Genomic DNA, 17,774 nt, shown 5'->3' on the forward strand with positions numbered 1-17,774 from the left:
TTGTGTTTTTGTGCATTTTCATAACAAAATACATGAATAACGCAGCGCTTACTGACACATTTTTTTCAGTATAATATATTATTTTTACAGTATAACATTATATTATATTATTATATTTTCTGACTTATTCTGGAAGTCCCTGTTTCTTTGTGTGTGTGTGTTTACTGTTATGTAATACTGGAATACTTAAAAAAATGTTTGTTTTTTTTGCAACTACAATTACAGTGAGAAATAGGCACAAAAACATTGTGAGTGCAAAGATTAATAACCCTTTTTATTTGCAAATATAAAGTCAATATATAAAATTATAACAACAGTGCAAATATATATACATGTACAAATATTGTGAGAATACAAATAGTGTGAGGGCAAATATTAACAACCCTTTTAATCTGCATATATATTTTAAAGCCAATAAAACATTTAGAACAGTAATGCAATTTTGTACAGTATACACCAAAAATGTTTACCACAATAATAAAATTTGTACATATCAGTGTAAAAATATAATAAATATCAAACCAAAACAAACATTTGCAGTGCAATTTTGACATCAGACTTAGAAAATAATAAGAATTAATAGTAAACAAAGACAAACATTTACCACAGCAGTACAATTATGACATATTTGCTTAAAAAAAAAAAAAGTAAATAAAAATTGTTTTTACCACTGTAGTGGACTTTTCATATATTAGCCAAAATAATAATAAAAAAACATAAACATACCGTTTATATTATATATCTATCTTGGATGTGCTTGTAAGCACATGCTACCACAGTGAAGCGGGACACCCTCACTCCATCACAGTGCACCGCGTTTGGGTAGAGAGCACAGAGCCTTATGAAAATGGCCTCCACCACTCGGTTGCAGTCAGGCCACTGTGCAGGACTGTGAGCCCCAACAAAACACCTGCAAATTACAACAGAATACATATTATTAATGTAAGATTGTTTTCATTGTGTGATCTTATTTTTATTTTACCTTTCCTATGCTGTCTGTTTTGCTTTGTGTTGTCTAAATGTTCATTTATAATATGTGCGCATAGTTATGTTGTCTCTCTTTGTTTTGTTTTTAGATTGATGTTGAAATGTCATATCAATAAATCAGTTCTCTACTGTGTTGTGGAATAATTACAGGGTGTTGTTAGTCAGCAAGTCAGGTTTTTTTTCACAATAATGACTGCATATTATCCCACTTATTACATGGCTACTTACTAAAGTACAGTAAAAGACAAATTATTTGACTCCACATGATACAAAATGATTTTAATGATTTAAGAAATGATTGCCTTGTTTCTTCTAAATTAAATATTCCAGTGTACAGTTGGAACTGTGTTCATAGCAATGTAACATACTTAGCAACCTAATATATATAGTCAGAATAAAACGTAAATCACAACTAATAATTTATGTTGTAATCAGGCTAAGTTTGAACTTAACAGGCTACAGGAAGATAAGCTAGTCATGAAGGTGTCAGGTTTTACTAATTTAACTAGAAATCCTTACTAAACAAAACAAGTTGTAGGTGATATTTCAGCCAGTTTCAGATATATATATATATATATATTTTATATAAAAAAATGTGTAGACCCTGTGTTTACTAAACGTAACATACCTTTTGCTGCTCTCCACACCTGGGGCCACAATCTTCTTAGTGGCTCTGAATCGTCCCTGTTTTAGGTTGGTTTGGTTACGTGGTGGGTAAATGGTCTTTTTCTTGTCATACTCCCCCAATGCCTGCCATAGGGAGATGATCTTGATGCACTCTTCTCCCGACAAAGCCAGACGGTGGTCTCTGAGGCTAACCAAAAACTCTGCCAAGTCCTGCACGGCTCCATACCCCTCAATATTATCAGGTCCAACCGAATCCTAAAATGAAAGATAATTTAGGAACTTTTGATAGCATCAGTGAATACAAATATTCACATGAAAGCACATCCAATGTAACCCAGATTATGCTTACACACATGTAAATGTACATAAAAAATAAACTGGACCCTTACATCATGTGAAGTGTTCTCTTCCAATGTTGGACGATCCGTTTCTGCAGATAATCAGTCCACTGGGGCAACATTAAAAAGGTAAATATTTATTTTAAATTTGTATTTATGTCTTTCAATGTGATAAATACAAATTTATAGTTAGTGTGATAACAAATACGAAACCTTTATGAATACTTTAGTAAAACTCACAGCTATGTGCTCCAGGAAAGAGTTCTAGATTTGATTCAGCGTGCAGTGAGCTGCTGACAGGAGATGACACTGATGATGGAGGGACCACAAACAGTGATGACCTGGGGCTGGTTGCTGGAGGAGTTGGAAATGATGCTGCAGATGCTGCAGACACTGATGCTTGTGAAGAGGCAGCAGGTGTCCGGTCAGTGTCAAAGGTGGGGACAGTGATGTCCTGAAACTCCTCAAGTTCAGCATAACCTTCATCCACCTCTATACCAACCTCAGTAGTCTCTGACTCTTCAATGGCCAACTTGTAGTCCTGCAGAACTTTACCAGTTTGCTGGAAAAGATATTCCACTCCAATAAGCTCACCTTTAAAATAGTAAAACATTGACAATTAGATAATATACCACAATATTATATTATAACTCAGTTCCTCAGTTTCCTTTACAAATCATTAGCTAAAGATTAATTAAAGCTGACAACTGGAAGTTGAAGTGCATAGCTTTGGCCACTGTAGTAATTAACATATACATTTAAATCATTAGTTAATATAATGTTATTACTCAACTTATACATTAAAGTACATTTGACTGGTAACAATTTATTTATTACTTAATCTATTAATCATATAGAATGTTTATTAGTTGCTGATGTAGTAATCATTAATAAATGGTTTAAGTTAGTCCTTCATGAGTTTACATTAACTCGTGATTATCTGTGCATTCTTGAAGCATGAATTAATGCATATTTGTGCACCAGTATTGTAATTTTATTGATAAAAGACTCACTTACATTGCAAATGTTGGTTAGAAGTTAATCGATGACCGTTATCTTCTTCTTCTTCACCCGTGATCCTTAAATCTCCGGTAGTTTTTAATGTTATCAATTGATCTACTTACTACGAAGAATCGCAGATGAGGAACGGGCGCTGATTGGCAAATTCGCGGTTGCGATACGAGCGCTGATTGGCAAATTCGCGGTTGCGATACGAGCGCTGATTGGCTAAAACATAAGTTTCATGGTTGCAGCCGGGAACGTGATTGGCTGTCATAACAAAGAATAACCACGACTTACAGGTGACATGGAGCGCCACTGGCCCACCAATAGTAAAGACCCCCGATTGTTACAGACTTGTTGGTTTTCGATGTGACGGTGGCAAGCATTGATGTCTGCTCATTCTCACCTTGTTATCAGGAGAACAGACTACCAGCCCTCCAGCCCACCAGCCCACCAGCCCACCAGCCCACCAGCCCTCCCTGGTGGTCTAGTGGTTAGGATTCGGCGCTCTCACCGCCGCGGCCCGGGTTCGATTCCCGGTCAGGGAAAGCTCTTTTGCCTTCTAATTGTGGACTGCGAATTCAAGCTCTGCTGACAGCTGTGAGAAAGCCAGCTCCAAGCCAAAACATTGGTGGGAACATGAAAAAAACACCTCCTTCGAGCCGGAGTTGAACCAGCGACATAAGGATGGCCAACACTCCAACCTAAAGTCCTCCGCTCTACCAGCTGAGCTATCAAAGGGGCTAAGGGCTAGTCAGAACCTCGACATGTCAGGGTTCTGTAGCTCTACTGCTGGCCAAAAAGTCACTTCTGGTGCAGGAAGATTCGCTGGATTTTTGAGGAGGGAAGCAAAAAGGAGCATGCATTCCCATACCGGGAGTTGAACCCGGGCCGCCTGGGTGAAAACCAGGAATCCTAACCGCTAGAACATATGGGGTTTGGACACTTTAAACTGGCCATGGGCTTCTGGCGCACTTTCCATACATGTGGTCAGCGTGGGCGAAGGACCTTGTAGTGGCCTGTTGCTTTAGTTCTGTGACTGTAACAATGTGATAATAATTTGGCAAAACAAGAATTATCCAAAAGGACGGTTTTCTGAATTATATAGTGTTGTATGCATTCAGGGAATCTGTTTTTTCACTCAACCCGGGGGTTCAGTGTATTTGGGCAGATTCCTGTGATTGCAGAATTGAGTCCTCAAACTGGTAATTAAGCTCTTGTCCAAGTGAAAATACTCGTGTCATCCATTTGAAAACACACACGGCAACCTTTATCTAGAAGAAAAACTGGAGTCAACCCCTGGCTGCATACGAGAAAACCAGGAATCCTAACTGCTAGACCATATGGGAACTGGCCAGCTTTAACTGGCCACAAGCTTGTGGGCCACTTTCCATAAATGTGGCCAGTGTGGGCGCAGGGTTTTGTAGTGGCCTGTTGCTTTTGGTGTGTGACTGTAACAATGTGATAATAATTTGGCAATACAAGAATCATCCGAAGGGACGGTTTACTGAAATATATAGTGTTGCATGCATTCAAGGGACATGTTTGTTGACTCACACATGGTTCAGTTTTTTGGCCAGAATCCTGTGATTGCTGAATTTATACCTCGAACTGGTAATTAAGGTCTTGTCCAGGTGAAAATACTTGTGTCATGCATCTGAAAACACACATGGCAACCGTTATCTAGAGGAAAAACTGCCTATCGTCGGTCTGTCAAGGTACAAAACTGACATGTTGTGAGGTTAATAATGAAAGTGAGACCAATTTTTAATCCGCAAAATTGCTGATTATTCGCTCGTTCAGTTTAATGCAGATTACAAATTATTCTCAATGTCCAGGTGGCAATTAGTGATAAGGCTTCAAAATGGCAAGCCTGTGACATCAAAACCACATGGCATTGCACCCTTCAAAGTAGTAAAGCGGTTACAGAGTAGCGATGAAATTGTTCATTCTAGAATCAACTGGCCCACCAGCCAGCATTTTGTGAGATGAATGGCAATACCAAAGCATGTCCGTGTCTCCCCTAGACATCGGAATGGGTGTGCAGAATGTGCCTTTTTTTGGAAAAAATAGAAGAATGCCTAGAGAGTTGCCTTTTCTTTTGGACTTTGGAGAAAAAAAACACAACAACAAAATAAGCCGGAGAAAAACAAGCACAGAGCGAGCCAGCCAGGAGTCGAACCTAGAATCTTCTGATCCGTAGTCAGACGCGTTATCCATTGCGCCACTGGCCCACCAAAAGTAAAGACCCCGATTGTTACAGACTTGTTGGTTTTCGATGTGACGGTGGCAAGCATTTATGTCTGCTCATTCTCACCTTGTTATCAGGAGAACAGACTACCAGCCCTCCAGGATTGCTGGATTTTTGAGGAGGGAAGCAAAAAGGAGCATCCTTTCCCATACCGGGAGTTGAACCCGGGCCGCCTGGGTGAAAACCAGGAATCCTAACCGCTAGACTATATGGGGTTTGGACACTTTAAACTGGCCATGGGCTTCTGGCGCACTTTCCATACATGTGGTCAGCGTGGGCGCAGGACCTTGTAGTGGCCTGTTGCTTTAGTTCTGTGACTGTAACAATGTGATAATAATTTGGCAAAACAAGAATTATGCAAAAGGACGGTTTTCTGAATTATATAGTGTTGTATGCATTCAGGGAATCTGTTTTTTCACTCAACCCGGGGGTTCAGTATATTTGGGCAGATTCCTGTGATTGCAGAATTGATTCCTCAAACTGGTAATTAAGCTCTTGTCCAAGTGAAAATACTCGTGTCATCCATTTGAAAACACACACGGCAACCTTTATCTAGAGGAAAAACTGGAGTCAACCCCTGGCTGCGTACAAGAAAACCAGGAATCCTAACTGCTAGACCATATGGGAACTGGCCAGCTTTAACTGGCCACAAGCTTGTGGGCCACTTTCCATAAATGTGGCCAGTGTGGGCGCAGTGTTTTGTAGTGGCCTGATGCTTTTGGTGTGTGACTGTAACAATGTGATAATAATTTGGCAATACAAGAATCATCCGAAGGGACGGTTTAGAATCCTGTGATTGCTGAATTTATACCTCGAACTGGTAATTAAGGTCTTGTCCAGGTGAAAATACTTGTGTCATGCATCTGAAAACACACATGGCAACCGTTATCTAGAGGAAAAACTGCCTATCGTCGGTCTGTCAAGGTCCAAAACTGACATGTTGTGAGGTTAATAATGAAAGTGAGACCAATTTTTAATATGCTGATTATTCGCTCGTTCAGTTTAATGCAGATTACAAATTATTCTCAATGTCCAGGTGGCAATTAGTGATAAGGCTTCAAAATGGCAAGCCTGTGACATCAAAACCACATGGCATTGCACCCTTCAAAGTAGTAAAGCGGTTACAGAGTAGCGATGAAATTGTTCATTCTAGAATCAACTGGCCCACCAGCCTGCATTTTGTGAGACGAATGGCAATACCAAAGCATGTCCGTGTCTCCCCTAGACATCGGAATGGGTGTGCAGAATGTGCCTTTTTTTGTAATAAATAGAAGAATGCCTAGAGAGTTGCCTTTTCTTTTGGACTTTGGAGAAAAAAAACACAACAACAAAATAAGCCGGAGAAAAACAAGCACAGAGCGAGCCAGCCAGGGGTCGAACCTAGAATCTTCTGATCCGTAGTCAGACGCGTTATCCATTGCGCCACTGGCCCACCAATAGTAAAGACCCCCGATTGTTACAGACTTGTTGGTTTTCGATGTGACGGTGGCAAGCATTGATGTCTGCTCATTCTCACTTTGTTATCAGGAGAACAGACTACCAGCCCTCCAGCCCACCAGCCCACCAGCCCTCCAGCCCTCCAGCCCACCATCCCTCCCTGGTGGTCTAGTGGTTAGGATTCGGCGCTCTCACCGCCGCGGCCCGGGTTCGATTCCCGGTCAGGGAAAGCTCTTTTGCCTTCCAATTGTGGACTGCGAATTCAAGCTCTGCTGACAGCTGTGAGAAAGCCAGCTCCAAACCAAAAAATTGGTGGGAACATGAAAAAAACACCTCCTTCGAGCCGGAGTTGAACCAGCGACATAAGGATGGCCAACACTCCAACCCTCCGCTCTACCAGCTGAGCTATCGAAGGGGCTAAGGGCTAGTCAGATCCTCGACATTTCAGGGTTCTGTAGCTCTACTGCTGGCCAAAAAGTCACTTCTGGTGCAGGAAGATTCGCTGGATTTTTGAGGAGGGAAGCAAAAAGGAGCATGCATTCCCATACCGGGAGTTGAACCCGGGCCGCCTGGGTGAAAACCAGGAATCCTAACCGCTAGAACATATGGGATTTGGACACTTTAAACTGGCCATGGGCTTCTGGCGCACTTTCCATACATGTGGTCAGCGTGGGCGAAGGACCTTGTAGTGGCCTGTTGCTTTAGTTCTGTGACTGTAACAATGTGATAATAATTTGGCAAAACAAGAATTATCCAAAAGGACGGTTTTCTGAATTATATAGTGTTGTATGCATTCAGGGAATCTGTTTTTTCACTCAACCCGGGGGTTCAGTGTATTTGGGCAGATTCCTGTGATTGCAGAATTGATTCCTCAAACTGGTAATTAAGCTCTTGTCCAAGTGAAAATACTCGTGTCATCCATTTGAAAACACACACGGCAACCTTTATCTAGAGGAAAAACTGGAGTCAACCCCTGGCTGCGTACGAGAAAACCAGGAATCCTAACTGCTAGACCATATGGGAACTGGCCAGCTTTAACTGGCCACAAGCTTGTGGGCCACTTTCCATAAATGTGGCCAGTGTGGGCGCAGGGTTTTGTAGTGGCCTGTTGCTTTTGGTGTGTGACTGTAACAATGTGATAATAATTTGGCAATACAAGAATCATCCGAAGGGACGGTTTACTGAAATATATAGTGTTGCATGCATTCAAGGGACATGTTTGTTGACTCACACATGGTTCAGTTTTTTGGCCAGAATCCTGTGATTGCTGAATTTATACCTCGAACTGGTAATTAAGGTCTTGTCCAGGTGAAAATACTTGTGTCATGCATCTGAAAACACACATGGCAACCGTTATCTAGAGGAAAAACTGCCTATCGTCGGTCTGTCAAGGTACAAAACTGACATGTTGTGAGGTTAATAATGAAAGTGAGACCAATTTTTAATATGCTGATTATTCGCTCGTTCAGTTTAATGCAGATTACAAATTATTCTCAATGTCCAGGTGGCAATTAGTTATAAGGCTTCAAAATGGCAAGCCTGTGACATCAAAACCACATGGCATTGCACCCTTCAAAGTAGTAAAGCGGTTACAGAGTAGCAATGAAATTGTTCATTCTAGAATCAACTGGCCCACCAGCCTGCATTTTGTGAGACGAATGGCAATACCAAAGCATGTCCGTGTCTCCCCTAGACATCGGAATGGGTGTGCAGAATGTGCCTTTTTTTGGAAAAAATAGAAGAATGCCTAGAGAGTTGCCTTTTCTTTTGGACTTAGGAGAAAAAAAACACAACAACAAAATAAGCCGGAGAAAAACAAGCACAGAGCGAGCCAGCCAGGAGTCGAACCTAGAATCTTCTGATCCGTAGTCAGATGCGTTATCCATTGCGCCACTGGCCCACCAAAAGTAAAGACCCCCGATTGTTACAGACTTGTTGGTTTTCGATGTGACGGTGGCAAGCATTGATGTCTGCTCATTCTCACCTTGTTATCAGGAGAACAGACTACCAGCCCTCCAGCCCACCAGCCCTCCAGCCCACCATCCCTCCCTGGTGGTCTAGTGGTTAGGATTCGGCGCTCTCTCCGCCGCGGCCCGGGTTCGATTCCCATTCAGGGAAAGCTCTTTGGCCTTCCAATTGTGGACTGCGAATTCAAGCTCTGCTGACAGCTGTGAGAAAGCCAGCTCCAAGCCAAAACATTGGTGGGAACATGAAAAAAACACCTCCTTCGAGCCGGAGTTGAACCAGCGACCTAAGGATGGCCAACACTCCAACCTACAGTCCTCCGCTCTACCAGCTGAGCTATCGAAGGGGCTAAGGGCTAGTCAGAACCTCGACATATCAGGGTTCTGTAGCTCTACTGCTGGCCAAAAAGTCACTTCTGGTGCAGGAAGATTTGCTGGATTTTTGAGGAGGGAAGCAAAAAGGAGCATGCATTCCCATACCGGGAGTTGAACCCGGGCCGCCTGGGTGAAAACCAGGAATCCTAACCGCTAGACCATATGGGATCTGGACACTTTTAACTGGCCATGGGCTTCTGGCGCACTTTCCATACATGTGGTCAGCGTGGGCGCAGGACCTTGTAGTGGCCTGTTGCTTTAGTTCTGTGACTGTAACAATGTGATAATAATTTGGCAAAACAAGAATTATCCAAAAGGACGGTTTTCTGAATTATATAGTGTTGTATGCATTCAGGGAATCTGTTTTTTCACTCAACCCGGGGGTTCAGTGTATTTGGGCAGATTCCTGTGATTGCAGAATTGATTCCTCAAACTGGTAATTAAGCTCTTGTCCAAGTGAAAATACTCGTGTCATCCATTTGAAAACACACACGGCAACCTTTATCTAGAGGAAAAACTGGAGTCAACCCCTGGCTGCGTACGAGAAAACCAGGAATCCTAACTGCTAGACCATATGGGAACTGGCCAGCTTTAACTGGCCACAAGCTTGTGGGCCACTTTCCATAAATGTGGCCAGTGTGGGCGCAGGGTTTTGTAGTGGCCTGTTGCTTTTGGTGTGTGACTGTAACAATGTGATAATAATTTGGCAATACAAGAATCATCCGAAGGGACGGTTTACTGAAATATATAGTGTTGCATGCATTCAAGGGACATGTTTGTTGACTCACACATGGTTCAGTTTTTTGGCCAGAATCCTGTGATTGCTGAATTTATACCTCGAACTGGTAATTAAGGTCTTGTCCAGGTGAAAATACTTGTGTCATGCATCTGAAAACACACATGGCAACCGTTATCTAGAGGAAAAACTGCCTATCGTCGGTCTGTCAAGGTACAAAACTGACATGTTGTGAGGTTAATAATGAAAGTGAGACCAATTTTTAATATGCTGATTATTCGCTCGTTCAGTTTAATGCAGATTACAAATTATTCTCAATGTCCAGGTGGCAATTAGTTATAAGGCTTCAAAATGGCAAGCCTGTGACATCAAAACCACATGGCATTGCACCCTTCAAAGTAGTAAAGCGGTTACAGAGTAGCAATGAAATTGTTCATTCTAGAATCAACTGGCCCACCAGCCTGCATTTTGTGAGACGAATGGCAATACCAAAGCATGTCCGTGTCTCCCCTAGACATCGGAATGGGTGTGCAGAATGTGCCTTTTTTTGGAAAAAATAGAAGAATGCCTAGAGAGTTGCCTTTTCTTTTGGACTTAGGAGAAAAAAAACACAACAACAAAATAAGCCGGAGAAAAACAAGCACAGAGCGAGCCAGCCAGGAGTCGAACCTAGAATCTTCTGATCCGTAGTCAGATGCGTTATCCATTGCGCCACTGGCCCACCAAAAGTAAAGACCCCCGATTGTTACAGACTTGTTGGTTTTCGATGTGACGGTGGCAAGCATTGATGTCTGCTCATTCTCACCTTGTTATCAGGAGAACAGACTACCAGCCCTCCAGCCCACCAGCCCTCCAGCCCACCATCCCTCCCTGGTGGTCTAGTGGTTAGGATTCGGCGCTCTCACCGCCGCGGCCCGGGTTCGATTCCCATTCAGGGAAAGCTCTTTGGCCTTCCAATTGTGGACTGCGAATTCAAGCTCTGCTGACAGCTGTGAGAAAGCCAGCTCCAAGCCAAAACATTGGTGGGAACATGAAAAAAACACCTCCTTCGAGCCGGAGTTGAACCAGCGACCTAAGGATGGCCAACACTCCAACCTACAGTCCTCCGCTCTACCAGCTGAGCTATCGAAGGGGCTAAGGGCTAGTCAGAACCTCGACATATCAGGGTTCTGTAGCTCTACTGCTGGCCAAAAAGTCACTTCTGGTGCAGGAAGATTTGCTGGATTTTTGAGGAGGGAAGCAAAAAGGAGCATGCATTCCCATACCGGGAGTTGAACCCGGGCCGCCTGGGTGAAAACCAGGAATCCTAACCGCTAGACCATATGGGATCTGGACACTTTTAACTGGCCATGGGCTTCTGGCGCACTTTCCATACATGTGGTCAGCGTGGGCGCAGGACCTTGTAGTGGCCTGTTGCTTTAGTTCTGTGACTGTAACAATGTGATAATAATTTGGCAAAACAAGAATTATCCAAAAGGACGGTTTTCTGAATTATATAGTGTTGTATGCATTCAGGGAATCTGTTTTTTCACTCAACCCGGGGGTTCAGTGTATTTGGGCAGATTCCTGTGATTGCAGAATTGATTCCTCAAACTGGTAATTAAGCTCTTGTCCAAGTGAAAATACTCGTGTCATCCATTTGAAAACACACACGGCAACCTTTATCTAGAGGAAAAACTGGAGTCAACCCCTGGCTGCGTACGAGAAAACCAGGAATCCTAACTGCTAGACCATATGGGAACTGGCCAGCTTTAACTGGCCACAAGCTTGTGGGCCACTTTCCATAAATGTGGCCAGTGTGGGCGCAGGGTTTTGTAGTGGCCTGTTGCTTTTGGTGTGTGACTGTAACAATGTGATAATAATTTGGCAATACAAGAATCATCCGAAGGGACGGTTTACTGAAATATATAGTGTTGCATGCATTCAAGGGACATGTTTGTTGACTCACACATGGTTCAGTTTTTTGGCCAGAATCCTGTGATTGCTGAATTTATACCTCGAACTGGTAATTAAGGTCTTGTCCAGGTGAAAATACTTGTGTCATGCATCTGAAAACACACATGGCAACCGTTATCTAGAGGAAAAACTGCCTATCGTCGGTCTGTCAAGGTACAAAACTGACATGTTGTGAGGTTAATAATGAAAGTGAGACCAATTTTTAATATGCTGATTATTCGCTCGTTCAGTTTAATGCAGATTACAAATTATTCTCAATGTCCAGGTGGCAATTAGTTATAAGGCTTCAAAATGGCAAGCCTGTGACATCAAAACCACATGGCATTGCACCCTTCAAAGTAGTAAAGCGGTTACAGAGTAGCAATGAAATTGTTCATTCTAGAATCAACTGGCCCACCAGCCTGCATTTTGTGAGACGAATGGCAATACCAAAGCATGTCCGTGTCTCCCCTAGACATCGGAATGGGTGTGCAGAATGTGCCTTTTTTTGGAAAAAATAGAAGAATGCCTAGAGAGTTGCCTTTTCTTTTGGACTTAGGAGAAAAAAAACACAACAACAAAATAAGCCGGAGAAAAACAAGCACAGAGCGAGCCAGCCAGGAGTCGAACCTAGAATCTTCTGATCCGTAGTCAGATGCGTTATCCATTGCGCCACTGGCCCACCAAAAGTAAAGACCCCCGATTGTTACAGACTTGTTGGTTTTCGATGTGACGGTGGCAAGCATTGATGTCTGCTCATTCTCACCTTGTTATCAGGAGAACAGACTACCAGCCCTCCAGCCCACCAGCCCTCCAGCCCACCATCCCTCCCTGGTGGTCTAGTGGTTAGGATTCGGCGCTCTCACCGCCGCGGCCCGGGTTCGATTCCCATTCAGGGAAAGCTCTTTGGCCTTCCAATTGTGGACTGCGAATTCAAGCTCTGCTGACAGCTGTGAGAAAGCCAGCTCCAAGCCAAAACATTGGTGGGAACATGAAAAAAACACCTCCTTCGAGCCGGAGTTGAACCAGCGACCTAAGGATGGCCAACACTCCAACCTACAGTCCTCCGCTCTACCAGCTGAGCTATCGAAGGGGCTAAGGGCTAGTCAGAACCTCGACATATCAGGGTTCTGTAGCTCTACTGCTGGCCAAAAAGTCACTTCTGGTGCAGGAAGATTTGCTGGATTTTTGAGGAGGGAAGCAAAAAGGAGCATGCATTCCCATACCGGGAGTTGAACCCGGGCCGCCTGGGTGAAAACCAGGAATCCTAACCGCTAGACCATATGGGATCTGGACACTTTTAACTGGCCATGGGCTTCTGGCGCACTTTCCATACATGTGGTCAGCGTGGGCGCAGGACCTTGTAGTGGCCTGTTGCTTTAGTTCTGTGACTGTAACAATGTGATAATAATTTGGCAAAACAAGAATTATCCAAAAGGACGGTTTTCTGAATTATATAGTGTTGTATGCATTCAGGGAATCTGTTTTTTCACTCAACCCGGGGGTTCAGTGTATTTGGGCAGATTCCTGTGATTGCAGAATTGATTCCTCAAACTGGTAATTAAGCTCTTGTCCAAGTGAAAATACTCGTGTCATCCATTTGAAAACACACACGGCAACCTTTATCTAGAGGAAAAACTGGAGTCAACCCCTGGCTGCGTACGAGAAAACCAGGAATCCTAACTGCTAGACCATATGGGAACTGGCCAGCTTTAACTGGCCACAAGCTTGTGGGCCACTTTCCATAAATGTGGCCAGTGTGGGCGCAGGGTTTTGTAGTGGCCTGTTGCTTTTGGTGTGTGACTGTAACAATGTGATAATAATTTGGCAATACAAGAATCATCCGAAGGGACGGTTTACTGAAATATATAGTGTTGCATGCATTCAAGGGACATGTTTGTTGACTCACACATGGTTCAGTTTTTTGGCCAGAATCCTGTGATTGCTGAATTTATACCTCGAACTGGTAATTAAGGTCTTGTCCAGGTGAAAATACTTGTGTCATGCATCTGAAAACACACATGGCAACCGTTATCTAGAGGAAAAACTGCCTATCGTCGGTCTGTCAAGGTACAAAACTGACATGTTGTGAGGTTAATAATGAAAGTGAGACCAATTTTTAATATGCTGATTATTCGCTCGTTCAGTTTAATGCAGATTACAAATTATTCTCAATGTCCAGGTGGCAATTAGTGATAAGGCTTCAAAATGGCAAGCCTGTGACATCAAAACCACATGGCATTGCACCCTTCAAAGTAGTAAAGCGGTTACAGAGTAGCGATGAAATTGTTCATTCTAGAATCAACTGGCCCACCAGCCTGCATTTTGTGAGACGAATGGCAATACCAAAGCATGTCCGTGTCTCCCCTAGACATCGGAATGGGTGTGCAGAATGTGCCTTTTTTTGGAAAAAATAGAAGAATGCCTAGAGAGTTGACTTTTCTTTTGGACTTTGGAGAAAAAAAACACAACAACAAAATAAGCCGGAGAAAAACAAGCACAGAGCGAGCCAGCCAGGAGTCGAACCTAGAATCTTCTGATCCGTAGTCAGACGCGTTATCCATTGCGCCACTGGCCCACCAAAAGTAAAGACCCCCGATTGTTACAGACTTGTTGGTTTTCGATGTGACGGTGGCAAGCATTGATGTCTGCTCATTCTCACCTTGTTATCAGGAGAACAGACTACCAGCCCTCCAGCCCTCCAGCCCACCAGCCCAGCAGCCCACGAGCCCTCCAGCCCTCCCTGGTGGTCTAGTGGTTAGGATTCGCCGCTCTCACCGCCGCGGCCCGGGTTCGATTCCCGGTCAGGGAAAGCTCTTTTGCCTTCCAATTGTGGACTGCGAATTCAAGCTCTGCTGACAGCTGTGAGAAAGCCAGCTCCAAGCCAAAACATTGGTGGGAACATGAAAAAAACACCTCCTTCGAGCCGGAGTTGAACCAGCGACCAAAGGATGGCCAACACTCCAACCTACAGTCCTCCGCTCTACCAGCTGAGCTATCGAAGGGGCTAAGGGCTAGTCAGAACCTCGACATATCAGGGTTCTGTAGCTCTACTGCTGGCCAAAAAGTCACTTCTGGTGCAGGAAGATTTGCTGGATTTTTGAGGAGGGAAGCAAAAAGGAGCATGCATTCCCATACCGGGAGTTGAACCCGGGCCGCCTGGGTGAAAACCAGGAATCCTAACCGCTAGACCATATGGGATTTGGACACTTTAAACTGGCCATGGGCTTCTGGCGCACTTTCCATACATGTGGTCAGCGTGGGCGAAGGACCTTGTAGTGGCCTGTTGCTTTAGTTCTGTGACTGTAACAATGTGATAATAATTTGGCAAAACAAGAATTATGCAAAAGGACGGTTTTCTGAATTATATAGTGTTGTATGCATTCAGGGAATCTGTTTTTTCACTCAACCCGGGGGTTCAGTGTATTTGGGCAGATTCCTGTGATTGCAGAATTGATTCCTCAAACTGGTAATTAAGCTCTTGTCCAAGTGAAAATACTCGTGTCATCCATTTGAAAACACACACGGCAACCTTTATCTAGAGGAAAAACTGGAGTCAACCCCTGGCTGCGTACAAGAAAACCAGGAATCCTAACTGCTAGACCATATGGGAACTGGCCAGCTTTAACTGGCCACAAGCTTGTGGGCCACTTTCCATAAATGTGGCCAGTGTGGGCGCAGGGTTTTGTAGTGGCCTGTTGCTTTTGGTGTGTGACTGTAACAATGTGATAATAATTTGGCAATACAAGAATCATACGAAGGGACGGTTTACTGAAATATATAGTGTTGCATGCATTCAAGGGACATGTTTGTTGACTCACACATGGTTCAGTTTTTTGGCCAGAATCCTGTGATTGCTGAATTTATACCTCGAACTGGTAATTAAGGTCTTGTCCAGGTGAAAATACTTGTGTCATGCATCTGAAAACACACATGGCAACCGTTATCTAGAGGAAAAACTGCCTATCGTCGGTCTGTCAAGGTACAAAACTGACATGTTGTGAGGTTAATAATGAAAGTGAGACCAATTTTTAATATGCTGATTATTCGCTCGTTCAGTTTAATGCAGATTACAAATTATTCTCAATGTCCAGGTGGCAATTAGTGATAAGGCTTCAAAATGGCAAGCCTGTGACATCAAAACCACATGGCATTGCACCCTTCAAAGTAGTAAAGCGGTTACAGAGTAGCAATGAAATTGTTCATTCTAGAATCAACTGGCCCACCAGCCTGCATTTTGTGAGACGAATGGCAATACCAAAGCATGTCCGTGTCTCCCCTAGACATCGGAATGGGTGTGCAGAATGTGCCTTTTTTTGGAAAAAATAGAAGAATGCCTAGAGAGTTGCCTTTTCTTTTGGACTTAGGAGAAAAAAAAACACAACAACAAAATAAGCCAGAGAAAAACAAGCACAGAGCGAGCCAGCCAGGAGTCGAACCTAGAATCTTCTGATCCGTAGTCAGATGCGTTATCCATTGCGCCACTGGCCCACCAAAAGTAAAGACCCCCGATTGTTACAGACTTGTTGGTTTTCGATGTGACGGTGGCAAGCATTGATGTCTGCTCATTCTCACCTTGTTATCAGGAGAACAGACTACCAGCCCTCCAGCCCTCCAGCCCTCCAGCCCTCCAGCCCTCCAGCCCACCAGCCCTCCAGCCCACCATCCCTCCCTGGTGGTCTAGTGGTTAGGATTCGGCGCTCTCACCGCCGCGGCCCGGGTTCGATTCCCGGTCAGGGAAAGCTCTTTGGCCTTCCAATTGTGGACTGTGAATTCAAGCTCTGCTGACAGCTGAGAGAAAGCCAGCTCCAAGCCAAAACATTGGTGGGAACATGAAAAAAACACCTCCTTCGAGCCGGAGTTGAACCAGCGACCTAAGGATGGCCAACACTCCAATTTGCTGGATTTTTGAGGAGGGAAGCAAAAAGGAGCATGCATTCCCATACCGGGAGTTGAACCCGGGCCGCCTGGGTGAAAACCAGGAATCCTAACCGCTAGACCATATGGGATCTGGACACTTTTAACTGGCCATGGGCTTCTGGCGCACTTTCCATACATGTGGTCAGCGTGGGCGCAGGACCTTGTAGTGGCCTGTTGCTTTAGTTCTGTGACTGTAACAATGTGATAATAATTTGGCAAAACAAGAATTATCCAAAAGGACGGTTTTCTGAATTATATAGTGTTGTATGCATTCAGGGAATCAGTTTTTTCACTCAACCCGGGGGTTCAGTGTATTTGGGCAGATTCCTGTGATTGCAGAATTGATTCCTCAAACTGGTAATTAAGCTCTTGTCCAAGTGAAAATACTCGTGTCATCCATTTGAAAACACACACGGCAACCTTTATCTAGAGGAAAAACTGGAGTCAACCCCTGGCTGCGTACGAGAAAACCAGGAATCCTAACTGCTAGACCATATGGGAACTGGCCAGCTTTAACTGGCCACAAGCTTGTGGGCCACTTTCCATAAATGTGGCCAGTGTGGGCGCAGGGTTTTGTAGTGGCCTGTTGCTTTTGGTGTGTGACTGTAACAATGTGATAATAATTTGGCAATACAAGAATCATCCGAAGGGACGGTTTACTGAAATATATAGTGTTGCATGCATTCAAGGGACATGTTTGTTGACTCACACATGGTTCAGTTTTTTGGCCAGAATCCTGTGATTGCTGAATTTATACCTCGAACTGGTAATTAAGGTCTTGTCCAGGTGAAAATACTTGTGTCATGCATCTGAAAACACACATGGCAACCGTTATCTAGAGGAAAAACTGCCTATCGTCGGTCTGTCAAGGTACAAAACTGACATGTTGTGAGGTTAATAATGAAAGTGAGACCAATTTTTAATATGCTGATTATTCGCTCGTTCAGTTTAATGCAGATTACAAATTATTCTCAATGTCCAGGTGGCAATTAGTGATAAGGCTTCAAAATGGCAAGCCTGTGACATCAAAACCACATGGCATTGCACCCTTCAAAGTAGTAAAGCGGTTACAGAGTAGCGATGAAATTGTTCATTCTAGAATCAACTGGCCCACCAGCCAGCATTTTGTGAGATGAATGGCAATACCAAAGCATGTCCGTGTCTCCCCTAGACATCGGAATGGGTGTGCAGAATGTGCCTTT

At 43.8% G+C, this 17,774-nt stretch overlaps 11 non-coding genes across 11 annotated transcripts; all 11 read right to left on the reverse strand.

Moving 5' to 3' along the window:
- Positions 1-5,115: 5,115 nt before the first annotated feature.
- On the reverse strand, positions 5,116-5,188 carry trnar-acg (transfer RNA arginine (anticodon ACG)). The gene has a single exon. It is a non-coding gene; the product is annotated as a tRNA-Arg (tRNA).
- Positions 5,189-6,976: 1,788 nt separating this feature from the next.
- trnas-gga (transfer RNA serine (anticodon GGA)) lies at positions 6,977-7,057 on the reverse strand. Its single transcript is given in 2 exon segments — positions 6,977-7,012; positions 7,021-7,057. It is a non-coding gene; the product is annotated as a tRNA-Ser (tRNA).
- A 1,808-nt stretch (positions 7,058-8,865) lies between these two features.
- On the reverse strand, positions 8,866-8,953 carry trnay-gua (transfer RNA tyrosine (anticodon GUA)). The gene is given in 2 exon segments: positions 8,866-8,901; positions 8,917-8,953. It is a non-coding gene; the product is annotated as a tRNA-Tyr (tRNA).
- Positions 8,954-9,077: 124 nt separating this feature from the next.
- On the reverse strand, positions 9,078-9,149 carry trnae-uuc (transfer RNA glutamic acid (anticodon UUC)). The gene has a single exon. It is a non-coding gene; the product is annotated as a tRNA-Glu (tRNA).
- Positions 9,150-10,761: 1,612 nt separating this feature from the next.
- trnay-gua (transfer RNA tyrosine (anticodon GUA)) lies at positions 10,762-10,849 on the reverse strand. Its single transcript is given in 2 exon segments — positions 10,762-10,797; positions 10,813-10,849. It is a non-coding gene; the product is annotated as a tRNA-Tyr (tRNA).
- Positions 10,850-10,973: 124 nt separating this feature from the next.
- On the reverse strand, positions 10,974-11,045 carry trnae-uuc (transfer RNA glutamic acid (anticodon UUC)). Its single transcript has one exon. It is a non-coding gene; the product is annotated as a tRNA-Glu (tRNA).
- A 1,612-nt stretch (positions 11,046-12,657) lies between these two features.
- trnay-gua (transfer RNA tyrosine (anticodon GUA)) lies at positions 12,658-12,745 on the reverse strand. The gene is given in 2 exon segments: positions 12,658-12,693; positions 12,709-12,745. It is a non-coding gene; the product is annotated as a tRNA-Tyr (tRNA).
- Positions 12,746-12,869: 124 nt separating this feature from the next.
- Positions 12,870-12,941, reverse strand: trnae-uuc (transfer RNA glutamic acid (anticodon UUC)). The gene has a single exon. It is a non-coding gene; the product is annotated as a tRNA-Glu (tRNA).
- A 1,216-nt stretch (positions 12,942-14,157) lies between these two features.
- On the reverse strand, positions 14,158-14,230 carry trnar-acg (transfer RNA arginine (anticodon ACG)). The gene has a single exon. It is a non-coding gene; the product is annotated as a tRNA-Arg (tRNA).
- A 551-nt stretch (positions 14,231-14,781) lies between these two features.
- trnae-uuc (transfer RNA glutamic acid (anticodon UUC)) lies at positions 14,782-14,853 on the reverse strand. Its single transcript has one exon. It is a non-coding gene; the product is annotated as a tRNA-Glu (tRNA).
- Positions 14,854-16,589: 1,736 nt separating this feature from the next.
- Positions 16,590-16,661, reverse strand: trnae-uuc (transfer RNA glutamic acid (anticodon UUC)). Its single transcript has one exon. It is a non-coding gene; the product is annotated as a tRNA-Glu (tRNA).
- Between the last annotated feature and the right edge of the window lie 1,113 nt (positions 16,662-17,774).

This window comes from Carassius gibelio, chromosome A11, assembly GCF_023724105.1.
Source record: "Carassius gibelio isolate Cgi1373 ecotype wild population from Czech Republic chromosome A11, carGib1.2-hapl.c, whole genome shotgun sequence".
NCBI lineage: Eukaryota > Metazoa > Chordata > Actinopteri > Cypriniformes > Cyprinidae > Carassius > Carassius gibelio.